Source organism: Eptatretus burgeri, chromosome 13 (genome assembly GCF_056783735.1).
Source record: "Eptatretus burgeri isolate ZD-2024b chromosome 13, Ebu_testis_v1, whole genome shotgun sequence".
In the NCBI taxonomy this organism is placed as follows: Eukaryota; Metazoa; Chordata; class Myxini; order Myxiniformes; family Myxinidae; genus Eptatretus; species Eptatretus burgeri.
In genome coordinates, this window is record NC_140973.1 from 49,125,174 (window position 1) to 49,144,706 (window position 19,533).

Genomic DNA, 19,533 nt, shown 5'->3' on the forward strand with positions numbered 1-19,533 from the left:
GATTATATAAATAAATCGACTCCTCCCATGTTTTTCCAGCTAATGAAGCTGCCTAAAGCAACCAAGAAAGGCTACCAAGCCGATTGGTTATTGATACTCACCCGAACATCACCCAAAGAACATCATCCTGACTGTGAAGCATGGTGGTGGCAGCATCATGCTATGAGGATGTTCCCCTCAATCGAGAATGGGGCACTTGTTAGGATAAAAGGGGAAATGGGTGGAGCAAAATAGAGAAAAATCCGAGAGGAAAACCTACTGCGCTTTGCAAGAAAGCTGAAATTGAGTTGGAAGTTCACCTTTCAGCATGACAACAACCAGAAGTACACAGCCAAAGTTACATTGGGGTGGCTAGGGAAAAAAAGATAAATGTCATTGAGTAGACCCGGTCTCAGGCCAACGTCAAAAAAGGCAAAAAAGGAAAAAACATGCGAGAGCAGACCAGATCTCAGGGCAACGTTTCGCCGGCTTCATCAGGTACAATAGTGCACTTCATCATGCACTTTTATGTATATGTGTATGTATATTTATATACATATATATATATATATATATAATATATATATATATATATATATATATATATATATATATATATGTACACGGCCCATGGTTTGAGGTTCACCATGTGGGGAAGCATTAGGACACCAGTCGTGGTTAACTCTGTGGCCTGGAGGGTTGTTAAGCCATCACAAATGCCGATTGGTACTGCCAATCCTGGCAGGGTGTAACTACTTTGCATGTTTACCTGACCTTTGAATGACCGCACCAAATGAGTTTCGTGCCCTCAGCGCACACCCGGATTGCTGCCGAGCGATACAATGAGTGTGTGCTGGCTAATGAGAGCAAATCACATGGGGTATTATTTCCCTGCTAGCAATACTTGCGGACTATGCTGGATGAATGGAGGAAAAGACGTGATGAACTGGCTACATTTACAATACAGGCAATTTTATTTTTAGCAAGGGCGAGGAAAGGTATTTGGCACAATAAGCTGGAGATTCAATACATGAAAATATGTGCAGTAGGGAAAGCAAACATGGGTGAGGTGCGAGAAAAGAAATGCAATGATTTACAAAAGCAAAGACACACAGTGCAAAGTTATACTGATGTAAAACATTGACGATCTTATCTTACACTAATACGACAGGTACCATCAGAAACAATCCTAAGGAAAAATATACATTTCGCAAGGAGGGCCACGGAGGAGAGTGGAGGAGATAGAATAAGGAGGGCAATGGAGGAGTAAAACTGATGGTGTCTGTGGTGCACATTCAATGTAGTTGCGGTGATTGGCATGGTGATTGGCAGGTGATGTGCAGCGAGGAAAACGTAAAAGATGTGGATCATTGGGCCGGGGCAATCATGGATGCCTGTTTATTGGCTCCACAGTAGAGTTGGAAATATTTTTAAAAATGTGTGAGGAAATAAGTTTAATGGTGAAATGTAAGGAGGTCTGTGAGTGTTAATGCTAATTTCTTAATACTGTGCTTGGGCTGGCACCTGGCTCTTCTGCTCATTTCTGGAGTCTGTTCCGCTCCGCTAAGCTCCCTTGTCTGCTGACCAGGAATGCACCGTGGCCACCAGAATGCCAAGAACCAGAATACGCAGAAGAAAAAGGACTGCAGTAGCCCATCTGTGTGGAATGCACAGTACTTTTATAATCCGCTGATGGGGATGGAGTTTGGAAGTGGATCAGGCGGAGCGGTACATGCCTTTCAGTGCCTCCATTGGCGTGTGGATGATTACCACAGCATTTGCCCTGGCCACACGAGAGTCCTGCAGCGGAAATAGCCTCACTCGTCCTGAGCACTTCCAGGTGGCCGAGCTCTGCGATTAACATGGGGCGGGTATTTGGTCATGCTCTTCGGCCGTAAATGTGTGCCGAACACGCAACGGATGCCATAATTGAGCGGAGCTTCAGTGCCACCTACATGATGTCAACGGAGCCTAGGACACACTAGCGTCCCAACTTAGAGGTCCGTACGTCCAAACCCGAGCTTCAGCAATGGTGTGCCATACTCCCCCATTCTCTGTCAGTCCCAAAATGCAGTAGCAATTGTTGGCAGTGACCATGGTTGAGCGATGCCAGCATCAGTGTTGTGTTGAGCATAGTGGTGAGTTCTCTGGTGATGGTTTGTCGTGGTGGTGGTTGGTTGTGTGGTTGCGGCATCAACGGCGCATGTAAGTGAGCTTGAGTTGTGGTTTGATGTTTGATGATTGTACTGAAGGAGTCCCATTGGTGTTGAAATGTTATAGTGTTGGGGTTGGAGCATGATGAGAACCGAGGTGTAATGCCTGTTGGCTAATGGCTACTGATTTGAATGTTTTTGGCATGTGTATGCTTATGACTGCTATTTGTTATAGTCTGCATGCTTGCGTGAAACAAGGCTCATGTGTGCAGGAAAACAGAACAAGTCAAGAAGGGACAGAAAAATTTATCTACAGCCCACGCAACGAATATGACCCATAAACCCATTCGACCTCAGGGAACGACAATCTGGAACGAATAGTAATGAATAACTATCTTGGGAACTGCTATACATTGTGTGCCATTGCCTTGGCAAGTGATGGTTTCGCAGAACTGTCACAATATATATGTATATATATATATATATATATATATATATATATATATATATATATATATATATACATACATATATATATACATATATATATATATATATATATATATATATATATATATATATATATATATATATATATATATATATATATATATATATATATATATATATATATAATTTCTGTGTTTCCTGTATCTGAAGTTTCTTATCTTATAGAAAATGTAAAACGTACATTTATAGTTCACTACATTGCCACTCCAGAAAGGTTATTGTGTTCTGAATATCAAATTCAGCAACAACTTCCACACAGCGTTCCGCTGTTGACCTTTCAGGTGGTTGTTGCTTTGACATCGTATTCCTCCTTTAGTTGACATTGAGTGTAGTGAGATAGTTATCATCTTTATTTGCAGCATACCCTATGCTGGTTTAAGTTGTGCTTTTGGTTTGCTAGATTTTGCAAACCATTAATTAACTGTTCACCGTTTGCACATACTTGCAGTTGTACACTTGTAATATCACTGCCTGTACATTGATTCACTGACAGAAACTATGACTGCACTCTGTCTGGTGTTTGTGGTGGACTTGAAAGAACTGCCATCTCTGGTGGAGTTTTCTCTGAATCTGGAAACTTTATTTAATTACCTTGCTCCAAGCCTCACTCGTGACGAGCAATAATGGCTGTTGGTATCTGAGCTGGAGAGGTAACTTGTATAATCTCAACTGCAGAAGTGAAATGGACTTTGAGAGTTTTTTGTGGCATTTTGCACTCACTATAATGTAAGGAGGACGTTGGGAGGGACAGGAAGGAGTGGTGGAGGGAGGAAAGAATCAAAACGTTTCCATGTTAGGTTGGTGTGTGACCTATATACACAGGTGTTTGATTATCAGAATGTTGACAAAAACTATTATTATTATTGTTGTTATAGTTAATTATTCCATACAACGGTTTATGTTGACTTTGAAACAAGAGGTTGGCCTCTTCATGTTCCCATCTCAACACCGAGCTCATGATGCAGGGAACACAGGTTCAAATCCCCTATACCACACATGTTTGTCCATTGTCTATGTATTCATATTCTGGTGTTCTGCCCGAAGGCAGGTTCAGAACTGCCAAAGCAGTTTCTTGGCAAGAGTTACACTAGGTGATTTGCCATTGCCTTTCCAGTGGCTAAGATTGTCCTTATAATTTATGTAAAAGTACATTTATTTATACTGATGTCTTTGTCCTGTATGTGATCTATGTACAAGTTCCTCCATGGAAGACTAACGTGGTGTATAGTGCAGTCAAAATGTCAGATGACCTCCCACAAATTGCAACAAAAGCAACCTCAACAGATTTTGATTCCTGGATATGTCCTCAGTGAGAGAAAAAAGTCCAAAGGGATCCTCTGGGGGGGGGGGGGGAGAGAAGTCCTGAAATCATGGAAATCCAATATGGCCACCACCTGGCTTCGGGGAAAATGAGAAAATTGTAAAGATTGATATTTTTATATGTAAATATATGTTTTTCTGCATTCTAATTGTTTCTAGTTATGGTCAGTATATTGATATACAAGAATAGTTATAAAAAAGTGAAATGTATTGAGGGTAAAATAAAAAATTATAGCTTTTTAGCCCAAAAATGTCAATTTTTTGTCCCGAAAAAAAAAAAAAAATTTACCTGATACTGATTTTGGCTCCTGGACAAAAAAAAATAAGAAACGTTGAAGACACAAGATGAAATCAAGTCTATGGCAATGCAATATAATTATGTAAATCATTGAAACATGACACAATTCACAATTCCACTCAGGGAAATCACATCTGCCTGACGAAGGTTTCGAAATGAAAAGGAAAATTCGCATTAAACTCAGAAACTACATCAATTATAAACTTACTATACATGTTGAGAAAAATCAAGCATATTAAAGTTAGAACTGACAATGTCATCATCATCCTCATCATTGTCACATGGAGTGTTTGTGCAGCCAGAGCCCCTGCAGTTGTTTCCACAAGCTGGAGTGCACTCAATGTTGTGCTTCTTGCATGTGCATCTCATGGTGCTACATTCAGCCTGGCAGTTGCACCTAATGACACGTAACATCTTTTCAGGAGCTGGAGCTATTGATGTCTGAAGTGGCACAAAACCCTCGTCACACTTCTGCCAACCCCAGTCTGTGGAAGAAGTATGCAAGTCTGACGTCTTGAAACAAATCAAAGACCACCTTCAGAAGCATGCCGAGTCTGCAAAGATATCTTCTAGAACTTCAGCGCTCTGGGTTCAGTATATGGACATGCTAGACATTCTGCGCAAATACATCCGGGCAGAGCACACTGGGAACTGGGCACTACATCTACAGGCCATCCAGGAAACGCTGCCTTACCTGGCAGCCTCGGGCCACAACCTGTATGCCAAATCTGCAAGGGTGTATCTGCAGCAGATGTCCAACCTCAAAACTCAACATCCCAATGTCCAACAACGTTTTGATGAGGGGTTCCATGTGGTTCGACGAAGTGATCGCCTGTGGGCAGGTCTTTCATCTGACCTGATCATCGAACAAGTTCTGATGAGAAGTTTGAAGACCAGCGGGGGGCTCACACGAGGGCGAGGAATGACAGAGCAACAACGGCTGGTATGGCTACTATCAATGCCTGCCTGTGCAGAAATAAACCAGGCAATGCAGGAGCTCACAGGTGTGAACTACAACACTGGAGAGCAGAAGAAGGACATGACCAAGGCAAGACAATCTCGTGACTGGAAGGACACACTATCAGCTCTTCAGTATTTACAGGAACGGAATCCGTTCAGTAGTGATCCATGTCTGAGGAACATTGCCACTGGAGTTCATGCACACCCCACCGTCAACGTCGATACAGCACATGCTGTAGGAGCCAAAATATTGAAATCTATGAATGGGAAAACACCTGCCGAGTACACATTTAAGAGGAAAGACCAAGTTGTCACCCTCGGCATGAAGTCATCTGTCAAGATAGATGGAGAGCAAGTCAAGGTTGACCCACAACTCCTCTTCCAGAGACTGATCACTGTTGCACAAACAGCAGAAGAACTGGAGTCGGCCTTCAAATATGAACTGTGCAGCTATCCACCAGCCCTCTTTGATTCCTCTCTTCAGCTCCGAGAAGCACACAAGCCAGTCTTTGCTGATGCCATCTGGGATCTTCTTGGATCCGATGTCCCAGCCGATATCCCCAATGATGGGCAACAGTACGTGTTGGAGGGCGGGGCACTTGTTCAATGCATTCCATGGTCTCGTGGATCTACATACAGAGACATATGCCATCAGTACACTGATTATGTAACGAAGAAGTACGGAGATGCCATAGTCGTGTTTGATGGTTATGAGAGTACCAACACGAAGGACATGACACACCAGAGACGGTCTAAAGGGAATGCTGGCACTACCTTGACATTTACAGCTGACATGCGTCTCACAATGAAGAAGGAACAGTTTCTTGCCAATCGGCAGAATAAACAGCGATTCATTTTTATGTTGAGTGAAGAGCTTCAGAAGAAGAACTGTGAGACACACCATGCCTCAGGGGATGCTGATCTCCTGATTGTGCTGAAAGCCATGCTGTCTGCTACTGTCACCAACACTGTGTTAGTTGGTGATGACACAGACCTCCTCGTCCTCCTATGCTACCATGCAAGCTTAGAATCCCATGACCTCTTCTTTTGTCCTGAGCCAAAGAAGAACGCGAAGAAGCCTCGCATCTAGAACATCAAGGCGACAAAGAAAATGATTGGTACAGACATATGCAAGCACATACTGTTTCTACATGCAGTTCTTGGGTGCGACACGACATCTCGTCTTCATGGGATTGGAAAGGGAGCTTCTCTCAAAAAGTTCAAAGCAAACAACACATTCCATGAGCAGGCCAAGGTTTTTGATATGTATCCAGCTTCCGTATGTGATGTGGCAGATGCAGGAGAAAAAACATTGGTGATAATCTACAACAGAAAGTCAACTGACACCCTGGACACCCTCCGGTATCAGCGGTACTGGGACAAGGTGGCTTGGAGCTCCTCTCACTTGCAACCACAGACGTTACCACCAACATCAGAAGCAGCAAAGTATCACAGCCTGCGCGTGTATCTGCAAGTCCAAGAATGGAATGGATGTGCAGATGAACTTCTTCTGACAGACTGGGGTTGGCAGAAGTGTGACGAGGGTTTTGTACCACTTCAGACATCAATAGCTCCAGCTCCTGAAAAGATGTTACGTGTCATTAGGTGCAACTGCCAGGCTGAATGTAGCACCATGAGATGCACATGCAAGAAGCACAACATTGAGTGCACTCCAGCTTGTGGAAACTGCAGGGGCTCTGGCTGCACAAACACTCCATGTGACAATGATGAGGATGATGACGACATTGTCGAGTTCTAACTTTAATACGCTTGATTTTTCTCAACATGCATAGTAAGTTTATAATGGATGTAGTTTCTGAGTTTAATGCGAATTTTCATTTTCATTTCGAAACCTTCGTCAGGCAGATGTGATTGCCCCGAGTGGAATTGTGAATTTTGTCATGTTTCAATGATTTACATAATTATATTGTATTGCCATAGACTTGATTTCATCTTATGTCTTCAACGTTTCTTATTTTTTTTTGTCCAGGAGCCAAAATCATTATCAGGTAAATTTTTTTTTCGGGACAAAAAATTGACATTTTTGGACAAAAAAGCTATAATTTTTAATTTTACCCACAATATATTTCACTTTTTTGTAATCATTCTTGTATATCAATATACTGACCATAACTAGAAACAATTAGAATGCAGAAAAACATATATTTACATTTTAAAATATCAATCTTTACAATTTTCTCATTTTCCCCGAAGCCGGGTGGCGGCCATATTGGATTTCCATGATTTCAGGACTTTCCCCCCCCGGAGGATCCCTTAGCACTTTTTTCTGTCACTGAGAACATATCCAGGAATCAAAATCTGTTGAGTTTGCTTTGTTGCAATTTGTGGGAGGTTGACCAAATATTTCTGCTAAAATGCCTGTACTCGTGAGGAGCTTTATTCTCTCTCATGAATGTTATGTTTTGAATGAACAGATATGACATTTACAAATCGTCATTAATTAGTTTACTCACAATCTGTTTCCCCAGCAATTCATATAAAATAATTCGCTTTGTTGCTGGATGTCGCATTTCATTACTTCACTCGTGCTTCCATAGTCGTAAGGAAAGAAACAAAAGCATTCCGGTTTATAAACTTCTGCAGCAAGCTGAGAATCAAACAAATATTTTGTGATCTGTATAAACCATTGCTGGACTCACTTTTTTCCATTTACTCAAATTTTTCGGTTTGGCCACCGATCCGATCATCACCGCAAACATCTTCAGCATGGCTTTTGCTTTTAATTTGGGGGTAAAAAGTACCTTTTGAAATATTTTGAAGCATTCTGTTAACCTACATAAAATTGATGAAAATCCTATAAAATGTCATTGAACTTCCACTGACAAATTCTGCAATGGACTTGTGGAGAAACCTGCATATTACGTAAGTGGAAGGTTGAGGCTGTGGTTTATAGCTCGGTCAGGTTGGAGTGGAGGAGGATTGATTAAGTTGAGAAAAGGAAGGTGGTGGGAGTTGAGGAATAGGAGAGAAGAAGAGAATAGAGGTTTGCAGGAGACCTGAATTATGGAGTACATTGAGAAGAGGAACGTAAGGATTGAGGTTGAAGTATATGCGGCCTTCTATTTGCATATTCTCAATGGATGACTTTTGTGGACTACAAAAAACACCATATTGGTACCAGTAAAACAAAACAGTGAATTCCAAGTTCTACTGTCGAGTTGTTTCACTGTTTTGTTTCACTGTGTAGCTCTTTGTGTGAATTTTGGCTTCTGTGCTTAATACCCTTCAGTTTTTTATTATAAGCAAGGGCTCGGGCTGGGCTACAGTCTTAGGCCACACTGCATCAGGGATGGTTCAGCAGTGGTTCTGTAGAACATCACAAAAATGGAGAAGAATGGGACAAAAACGAACGTTTCAGAGATGTGAAAGCTTTATCACCTTTATAAAATTATATTGTCTGCACGTGTATTGGTAAAACAGGCAATGAGATGACTATACATCCAAAAGGGGCTAGCAGGATAGCGTATAAGTATGCACACTCGCTTCTGAGCTGTCTCGCCTGGGTTTGAATCCTTACCCAGCCATAAGCTCTTATCCTGGTGTTTCACATCTAGGGTCAGACATCAATATGTGTGCCACCCCTTGGATGGACGTTAAGCCGTGTGTCCTGAAAGAAGAAGAAAAAGAACCAACCACCTGCTACATGCAGCATTAGCTGGTTGATGTTAAACATCCCATGGTGTCCTTCATGAAGAGTAGGCGAGTTATCAAAAGCACATTTAACAAATTACAGATTCCTGACAGTACTACCCACAGCAGGTGGTCTGGTCTTCTTGGTGGTTCCTTGATTGCAGGTGAAACTGCTTGTTGTTGAGCAAAGAACGAGTCTTGGTGGTGAAGGCTAGTGTCGATCTGCAGCAGTGGACAGATAGAATGATGCATAAATTCAACAGAATATTGATTGAGGAATGTTCACCACAGTGGGAAGTAAGAAGTTTTTTTGTTCCAATGAAGGGTTAATGCCCGAAATGTCAGATTCTCCTTACTTCCCACGGTGCTCAATGTGTCATTCTACCTCAGTTCACCCAAGGGTTGAAACCCGACCCCCTCAGATTTGGATAATTTTTTTTTGCATGTATGTTACATATGATAGTCTTTGTTCAGATACAAAATTTTAGCTAAATCGGACAAGGGGTTGACGCGATATGACCTTGAGAACTTTTGACCTTTTCGACTAATGTCGCGTTTCCACCAAAATTCAAATCCTCATGTCTCAGCAACCCCTTGCCCTATCTCGATTATTTTGGTGTCGTTCGAAAGGTAATTGTCCATAGAATGCAAATCCAGCATCAGTTCATCGATCTAGTAAAGTTAGGGGTGGATTATTTGTTGACCTAACATTTGACCTTGTCCTTGACCTTGAAGACGTCGTGACCTTGACCTGGCCTTGCATGAAAATGAAATTTCATACTGTCTACTATAACATATCAAAAAACTGGTGGGGTAGTATTTTTGGTTCTCGAGATATTTTCGGCCAAAGTTGCAAAGGTCGTAAAAATGCGACGAAACCAAGCTTGGTTTTTTACGACAAATACTACCAAGCTTGGTTTGGTTGCATTTTTACGACCTTTGCAACTTTGGCCGAAAATATCTCGAGAACAAAATATACTACCCCTCCAGTTTTTGATATGTTATAGTAGACAGTATGAACTTTCATTTTCATGCAAGGCCAGGTCAAGGTCACGAGGTCTTCAAGGTCAAGGACAAGGTCAAATGTTAGGTCAACAAATAATCCACCCCTAACTTAACTAGATCGACGAACCGATGCTGGATTTGCATTCTATGGACAATTACCTTTCCAACGACACCAAAGTAATCGAGATAGGGCAAGGGGTTGCTGAGATATGAGGATTTGAATTTTGGTGGAAACACGAAATTAGTCAAAAAGGTCAAACGTTCTCAAGGTCATATCTTGTCAACCCCTGGTCCGATTTAGCTAAAATTTTGTATGTGAATATAGACTATCATATGTAACATACATGCAAAAAATTATCCAAATCTGAGGGGGTCGGGTTGCAACCCTTGGGTGAACTGAGGTAGAATGACCCCAATGTTATGTCCATTTCATCCATTTCCAGTGCAGCTTGTGGACGTTTCATATGCCCAGCAACTTCTGCACTGTATTTTGACCAGGTGGTTCACATGTTTGGCGTGAATGGCCTATTTTGGACATGAATGGAAACTAACAGACATCCAAAATGAAGAAATGGCTGTGGAAATGAGTTGTGAAGGGAGTAACGGATCCAGGACACTACAATGGATAAATAATCATTAGGAGATTCTTGTCATTGATGAAAAACAATGAAAAAGTTGAATTTGGCAAGTCCTCTGATGAAACTCCAACTTGTTGGTGTTGCTGTTGTCACTCCATTCTTAATTTATACAAGTCAAGCTGTTTGTCCTGTTTGAGCAGATGGATGGATTTTTAATCCATTTCTGAAATGTAGAAATGCTTTTTAGGTCATGGTGATGTTTCACTGTTGATCTTGTGCATAGGGAACATTAATTAAAGTCTTGAACGTACACAAAATTAAATTTGTGTTCAATGGGCAGCTGTCTGACCCATCAATCGACAGGCCAGGCGAAGGATTATCCGATTTCTCAATGGGGAGCATAGCTCTGTTACAGCAGAACACATTCTTTTATAGAGTCTAACGCAAGCATGTTGCGAGAGGGACCAGCTGCCCAGGAGAACGTCTCGCGCGTATCCTCCTCCAAAGTCCGAAGTCCACAAGGGATGTTGAAGCGATGTCAGTGGCTATGAACACCATGGCGAGTTTGTTCAGATGTTTATTTCCACATGTTCTCCATGTTCTTAGGATGGCCTTTGTGGTTCATGAGATAAATGCCTTTCTTCCCAAGCTCTCCAGGTGGCAGGATGACTGGGTTTTCAAATCACTTTGTGGTCATTTTTCACCCAAATACGAATAACACGTCTTCCAACCTTTATCATATTATACTGTATCCGCAAATCACACAAAAATCACGGAAACATTACAGTATCGTCAAAAGGTTCTGGTAAATTGCCGGTGTAAACGAGGCCAGTAATTTACCGGTTGTCTCTCAGCATGCCAAAAAGTCAGTGTGGCACACACCTGCTGTGCTTGGTCCATCATCTCCCCGCAACCCGAACTCCCACCCAAACATTTCTCTCCAACAAACAATCTCTTTATACAGTACCGTGAAAATCATCACGCGGCCTCGTTTTATGGTGTAATTAATTTATCCGCCTGTAGCCTGGCCCACGCATATTCAATGATCAAAAGGGAAACTCAATAAAGTCATAAATGGTCGCACAAATGAGCGATTCGATGCAGATTCCCTTCTCATTCCCGGGCATTACTCCGGTGTCTTTTGGTCGAGGGAGGGGGTGGCTGGGAGCATTTTTTTTTCTCATTTTAGCATTTCCTTCGCACAGCAATGGCTAATCTTTTTTTTTTTTTTAACGCTAAAACCTAGCTGTCAGGCCTCGATGCTACTTTGATGCCTCGTTAACAGCAGATAATTAGTACTTCTGTATCCCAGGCTTCTAACCTCAGTCTTGAAGTGCGAGTGATAGCATCGGACTAATGGCATTGCGAGGGACGCACAAAGAGACGCGTTCTGTTTTCCTTGTCTCATTTATCTGTCAAGAGTCGCCATTTTTTTTAACAAGCGCTAAGGAACTCTTGTGACTGCAGGTGATTCTGGAATTAGCGATAGATGTTTGTACAGTTTATTTCATCGTGACATTTTACTTGCTAAAGAAATTGGTGCGCCTTTCCTTCCCTAAACGTTTAATGATCGCAAAGGATACTTTTAATCACTCAAGATGTTCTTCCTTTTGCACCAGACGATAGGAGGCAAAGGTGTAAATCATTAATGAACAGCATCACAAGCTTGAAATGTTCATGGGATTTTTTTCAACACCCCCCCACGCCCCCCCCCCCAACCAATGAGAGTTTTAGTGTATCCTAAGAAGTATTATATAGGATTGCATGTTTTGTCTTTTGGTTTCCTCCTTTTTATTCCTCACGTGCAAAGCAAAAATTGGGGTTAAGCAGTTGATTCACTTTGTGTGTTTTTCTGTCTGTCCACAAACATCAGTTTATGATTGAGGAATAACTTGATTTAAACCAAATGTTTTATTTTAAACATTAATCGGAAAACGAACCTGAAGTTTAGCAGTACTTTGGCTTTGAATTTGTCCCGATTGTGCATGTGCAGAGAGGAGTGAGATACTTTGCAATCAAATAAAATTTGCAAAATTTGCCAAAAAAAAAAGATTGCCTCTCTGGCAATCAAACAAAATTAAAAATAATTCCAAACAGGCAACTTACTGTTTTTAAGGATGTCATAAAGGACACAAACGATAGGCACAAATAATAACTAACAAATAACGAAGGTGGAGTAAAAGATGCTGCATCAATAGTGGTAAACTTCCGGAAAAAAATTCTACTTTTTTATATTTTAATTAAAAAAAAAAATTGAATTATACAGTTGAACACGATAGAACATAAATCGTCTTTTGGCACTTTTTAAACCTTTCGTTGAACAGTACTTGGACAAAATATTACGACATTTTACATAATGTCGACCAATCAAATTTGCTGCTTGCAGATCCCGCCCATGTCATGCTTTTTTTTCTCAAGACTGCATGGGGTGAGGTGTTCTATGAACTCTGTAGTTTATTTCTTCGCCCCCATTGGACTTCGTCTGAAATGGGGGCTGATGGATTTGGTCTCAATTTTCGTGTCCTTGCGTGCGTGTGTGCGTGCATCTGCAACCATATATCGGACACGTATGGACCAATTTAATTCATACTTAGCAGAAAGACAACACATGATATACATATGTATGATTTTTTTTTTTCAACATCAGATCCAAGATGGCTGACTGGCGGACATTTTATTTGTAAAAAAACAACAACCTGGTGTCAATCATGTCCTCAACCATTTCCCGGACAAGCCTTTACCGATGTTGTTAAAACGTGGCACACAGATAATGAATGAGGGCTTACATATGCATGTCATTTTGTTTTTGAGATCATATCCAAGATGGCCGACTGGCGGCCATTCTAGTTGTAAAAAAAACCCTATATTGAACACCTCCTCAACCATTTCTCGAACATGCATTTACCAATGTTGTTTAAACATTTAAAAGTTGTTTAAAATTTTGGCACACATAAACAATGACGGCTTTACATATGCATGTCATTTTGTTTTTGAGATCATATCCAAGATGGCCGACTGGCGGCCATTCTCGTTGTTAAAAAAAACCCGATATTGTGACACCTCCTCAACCATTTCTCGAACATGCATTTACCAATGTTGTTTAAACATTTAAAAGTTGTTTAAAATTTTGGCACACATAAACAATGACGGCTTTACATATGCATGTCATTTTTTTCAAGATCAGATCCAAGATGGCTGACAGGTGGCCATTTTGTTAACTCCGTACAGCAAAATTACTAAAACAATGGGGGCCATGACATTTTATGTATTTTTTTACTTGTTTTCTTGTGCTGACAGCTTTGCAGAGTAGCAGCGCAAACTTTGTGCGAATGTGTCTCGGTGTTGCCAATGGATATCTTTTGAGTTGCATGGCCAGCCATCTTGTTTTCCCATTTTTCGTTCTTTGTCAATCTCGGAAATGTTTTTGGTGATGATGTATGACTAGCCAAAGTTTGAAAATTAAAGGTTTTATATCGAATGTACTTCATTCACTTTTCGGGGCTATCTGAATGTTTTGTAGGTGAAGAGTGAATTTTGAGAACAAGTCATGGAATTGAATATTTTAAAAATCTGAGAAGGTGGCAGGGTTGGGGAAAGAAGGAAGGATGGTGGATGATGTCTGGGGGAGTGGGGGTCACGGGGGGGGGGGCATTACAAAACAATATTCATTTAAGTTTAAAGGAGATTCATTCATTCTTTGGCATCACTTGGCTGTGGGTTTGTATTCTTGATTGGGTTACGTTTTGCCTCTGATAAAGTGGCCTCTCGAGATTGAGGAAGGAGTTTAAAATTTAGCTAGAATACTGGCACACCTTTCGAATGGAACCGTTTTAAGGGCACCATACAACATTATCTTCAAAACAACAGGATGACCATTTATAGTCAGGTAGGGAATTAAATGCAAAGTGGACAGCTCAAAGGCCAGTATGCTATCCTGTCAGCCTTGAAGGAGGAAAGAGTGGAGAGAAAAACAAAATGGGGGTATCATGGAGGAAGTTGTGGGGGAGGGGGCTGATTATTCAGATCTTGGCATCCAAAGCGTTAAACTCCTGGCTAACACTGAACAACAAAATGTTTTTACTGGAGATGTGTAAAGTGATTTAGACTAATTTGGGTACGCTGATTTCAAAAATCATAACCGTTTTGCTGTATCACGTCAGGATTTTCAGTAACAGAAATATTCCCATTGCCTAGAAGTCAGGATTTCAATGAAATTTACAAAAATTCATTTATTCATTTATTTCATCATGAATGCTTCAAAATTATAGAAATTACAGAAAAACTCCACTAGAATGTAATTAAAAATGCTTTAGGCATTTGGCTTTGCGTTTGTGCTGCTCTGTGTCAGTTTCACGATGCAGGAACCAGCAGAAATCGCCCATCATGTTCGGGTTGTGCCGCCCTTGGTAACGCGCCTCCATGAGTGAAATCTCTTGGTGGAATCGCTCGCCGTGCTCGTCCGAGACTGCTCCCAAGTTGTCAGGGAAGAAGTTCAGGTGCTGGTGTAGGAAATGGATTTTCAGGGACATCCTGGAGCCAAGTTTCCTGAAGGACTCCAGCAGCTGCTGCACTATTTCTTCATAGTTGTCCGCGCGCTCGTTCCCCAAGAAGTTGTCCGTCACAGCTTTGAAGCTCCTCCACGCTGCCAGCTCTTTGGGGTTTAGAGTTGTCAGAAAAGTTTCGTCCTTCATAATCTGTCGGATTTGCGGTCCAACAAAGACACCAGCCTTGATCTTGGCCTCCGACAAGGTGTTGCCAAACTTTTCCTTTTCCAAACTAAAAACCCACGCCCATTCAGATCCATTGCCCGTACAAAACTTTTCATCAAGCCGAGCTTTATGTGGAGTGGTGGAAGGAAAACCTTGGCTGGGTTGACAAGGGCGACATGCTTCACGTTGTGTCGACCAGGTACATGCTCTTTTCGCTCTTCCCAATCTTTCTTCGTCCAGTGATTCTTGTCGTCTCTGCTATCCCAGAGACAAAGGAAGCACATGTATTTCGTGTAGCCTGACTGCAGCCCTAACAACAGCGCCACCACTTTCAAGTCTCCGCAGATGTGCCAGTTGAAGTCATTGTACTTGATGGAATCAAGCAGCTGCCGCATAGTCTCATAGGTCTCTGTCATGCCGAACGCGTGAGCCAGTGGGACTGATGGTTTCTCGTTGCCATTGTGGAGCAAAACAGCCTTCAAGCTGTTCTTCCCCGAGTCGATGAAGAGGCGCCAGTCTGCAGGATCGTGATCACACCCAAGTTCTTTCAACAGACCGTTGATGTCACTGCAGAATGTCATCGTGTCTTCCATCTCAAAGAACTCAGCCATGTCTCTGTGACGTGCTCTGAACAAGGATATCTTGGTGTTAGGTTCAAGTAGATTCCACTGCTGCAGCCTTGATCCAAGCAGCTCTGCCTTCGCCTTTGACAGCGAGAGATCTCTTACAAGATCATTTAAGTCTCCCTGGTTCAGAAGGTGTGATTCTTGAGTGTCGGGTTCAAAAGGTTCATCATCACCATCCTCTTCACCACTGCTTACAGCTATGTTCTGATCAGCTGGAGGTGTTGGAACGGGGTTCTCGTCATCATGAGGCACAGGTTTATGAGCAGAGACGCAGTCAGCGTACTTGATGTGACCTTTATTCTTCTTGTTGAAGCCGGCGATGCTTGTGCAGCAGAAATAACAATCATCATGATGATTCTGCGGCTCACGCCATATCATGGGCACCGCAAATGGCATGCTCGCGCGCTTGCCCACCAACCACTGAGTCAAGGTTGTGTGACAGCTTGTGCAGCAGATGTGTGGTGCCCAGCTCTGTTCTTGGTCCCCCACCTTACACCCGAAGTAGTGAAAGTAGGCGGCCTTCATTTTCACTGCTGTAGATATACTTCGCTGTTGATCTTTTTGGTATACCGACCACAGACATAACAGAAGTTGTCAGGATGATTGGTACAGGAACGCCTACTCATCTTTATCTGAAAGAAAGAAATATAACACAAGTTAACAACAATTGTACGAAATAGACATGTTAAAGACATATGTAAATTTCATTGAAATCCTGACTTCTAGGCAATGGGAATATTTCTGTTCCTGAAAATCCTGACGTGATACAGCAAAACGGTTATGATTTTTGAAATCAGCGTCCCCAAATTAGTCTTAATCACTTTACACATCTCCAGTAAAAAAAAATTTTTGAAATTTGTTGTTCAGTGTAATCGGAAGAACACGAGTTCAATTGCAAAGTCTGTTGTTGTCTTTATGTCCTGGTCGAATGAAGTTGTAATTGATTGTACTCGTATGCTTTTGCATTGCCATCACACATCGAGTTTAGCAGGTATTTATACACTCATCACCCCCTCCTATTTTCTTGACTCGGCTATATCTGTTGACTAACCTTCGCTTTCCCAACTTTTAACCGTCTCAAGTTTGTGGCTAAGCCAAATGAAAAACAGATGTGTGAACGGAGAGTAGGAGTTTATAGCAGGGTGCACAAATAGACTTGAAGAAAACTAATTAGATTCGATGGAATTTAACTCAAAATGTTTAAACTACTGCTCCCCTTTTATGGTTTCACTTTGTTCCATCTAAATACCTATTATTCGAAGGACTAGTGGTTCAAGTTGGAAAATCAAATTCAAATATACAAGGTGATATGACATTTCCAGTTTCCAGAAAGCAAAAGCATTCTTTTCTCCATGGGTCCGACAGGATGGTGCGGATGGAGCTGTCGAGCCTGGGTTTGATTATCGACCCGACTATGAACTGTCGGGTTGGTGCATCACAGGCTGGGTGTTGCATCAGTAAGTCCGCAGTCACTTGGATAGATGTTAAAAGTGGGTGTCCCATCTGCTCGCGGTTTATGGACGTGAAAGCCCCCATAGTGTCTTTTGCGAAGATCATCCTGAACATATTACAAATTCCCGCCCAAATCGGCTTCAGTCGAACAACAGGCATGACCAGTCAGTCCATGAAAGACTGAGTGGGGTCATACTCTGCCCTCAGCTGACCCCACGTATTCTTTTTCTTTAGGATATAGCACATGCCTTTGGGTAGCATCATTTGCTGGGCGTGCAATTGTGCCACTGATGCAGTGCCCCTTGTTGGTTGGAGTGTTTGTGTGCTTCTTTGTGCATATGTACGTTTTTCTTTAATGGCCGAACTGGAGCACCTCAAGGCCCTAAGTTCTGAGTGTATAGGTACAGCAGAATCTGGGCAAGGTTTTAAGTTACCAAACGTTGGCCTTCACCTCTGTTTTGAGGCCACCAAAGGCTGCTCGCTATTAAGTGTATATTGTGATGTGGGGTCAGGAAATGCTGCCGCTGGCCTGCAGACAAAAGGTAACTACTTTCAGGACAATAACCCAACAGCTTTTCAATGTCCAACACATCGCGAAACCTCTGCCAGGAAAAGCTCACCCAGCTGGGCAGCACCAGGTATCCCCTGATAATACTAAATATATGTCTTTCTGAGTCATTATCTTTTGCAGTGTTTACAATGGTTCGGCGATTGGTTTGTAAACCAGAGTGTAAACCAAAAATTGGTTGACAATGTTTTCTCGCTTTCATGAAGTTTTTATTTTATTTTACTTGAACACACCAGTTCCTCCACCAGGCTGAACAGTTTATGTTTGAGATCCCACTGATAGGCTGGATCTGTATCCGCACCTGAACCAAAATCTAATCAGCTTGTTCTTGTCACCTTCCCAACTCATCCACAAAGATTTGTCAAAACTCGTCCACAACATTTTGAAATATCGTTTTTGGCCCCATATCTCGATGGTGATGAATCCCTTTAAAAATTAAATAATTCCCATATCCAAATCCGGATTCGGACCTAAACCAAAATCGAATTAATTCGTCCTTGCGACACACCCAACCCGTCCACCAAGTTTCATCCGAATCTGTCCACAACTTCTACGAGATATTCTGCTCACAGACACAGACAGACAGACAGACAAACATGAAGTATAAATACATAACCTCCGTCCATCTTCGGTTGCGGGGGTAATAACTCAACTCAACACCACTAAGGAATCCAATACTGCTATTGTTGCAGTACATTATGAACAAGAGCCTGATTTCTTTTCAACATGAAAATCCTCATGCACTACTGACCTGTCGCAGCAGTAATAACCATTCTTCAAACCAGTGATATTAACACACCTTTCCACAAGATAAAATTTTCCTTGGTAGAGCACGTGACTACTTGTGAAGGAAAAGTTGTAATATTTTCATGCTGCTGGCAATTCACCTGCGGTGCCAGAAAACCCTTCTCCTTGTCGATGAGCAGGGAGGTGCTCCAGATAATGAATGACGTAAATCCTTCAACCCGTCATCACAAGATGCATACTCGTCATGAGACAACTTTCTTTGAGCTTTATTGATGCCACTATTGATCCGGAACGCTGATATATTAGTGGTGTAGTTTTTGTAGTGTTTGGGTGTGGGGGGTAGTTTGAGAAGGTTCAGACAAGACTGCAAGTGTCAGAAAATGCACAACTATGACGTTCTCCAAAAATACTCTCAATTTTGACCTGTGCCGAACTCCATAGCATCTATATCATCATCTCAACTCATCAAATTCTTAAATCATTTAACATGATTGCCTTCAATGTTGAACTTTTTTGAAATGGTTTTATCAAATGGTTCTTAATCCCCTGACAGTTGTGCAGGACAGGATACTTCCGTTGGTAGCACGATCACCACTCAATGAGTTGTCTAGTCTCGGCCGGGTTCGATTTCCTGATGAGGTCGGCTGCAATTCAGCTGCAGTGCCAGCAGGAAGCACCGCACCGCACCTCAGAGCACGCTCTTTTAGATGGGGACACAAAGACACCATCAGCATTTTGGCCGTGATATTAAAGATTGGGCTGGCAGGATGGCCTGGAGTTGCAAGCATTCATCTCTGAGCTGTCTATCATGCTTTTGAATCTCAGCTCAGCTATAAACTGTCCTGGTGTTTTGCAGGCAGAGTGATGCATCAACGTGTGCCCCATCCTCGTATAGGGGTTAAAATAAGCCTTCCTTCTGCCAGCATTAGTTGATGGATGCTAAATATCCCAAGGTGTCCTCTGTGAAGAGTGAGCGA

The 19,533-nt window shown here is 41.9% G+C and overlaps 1 protein-coding gene across 10 annotated transcripts in view; it reads left to right on the plus strand.

The window, feature by feature from the left end:
- Positions 1-19,533, plus strand: part of LOC147014431 (forkhead box protein P2-like) — a 715,070-nt gene that overhangs the window by 393,221 nt on the left and 302,316 nt on the right. The gene's annotated exons all lie outside the window — the stretch shown is intronic.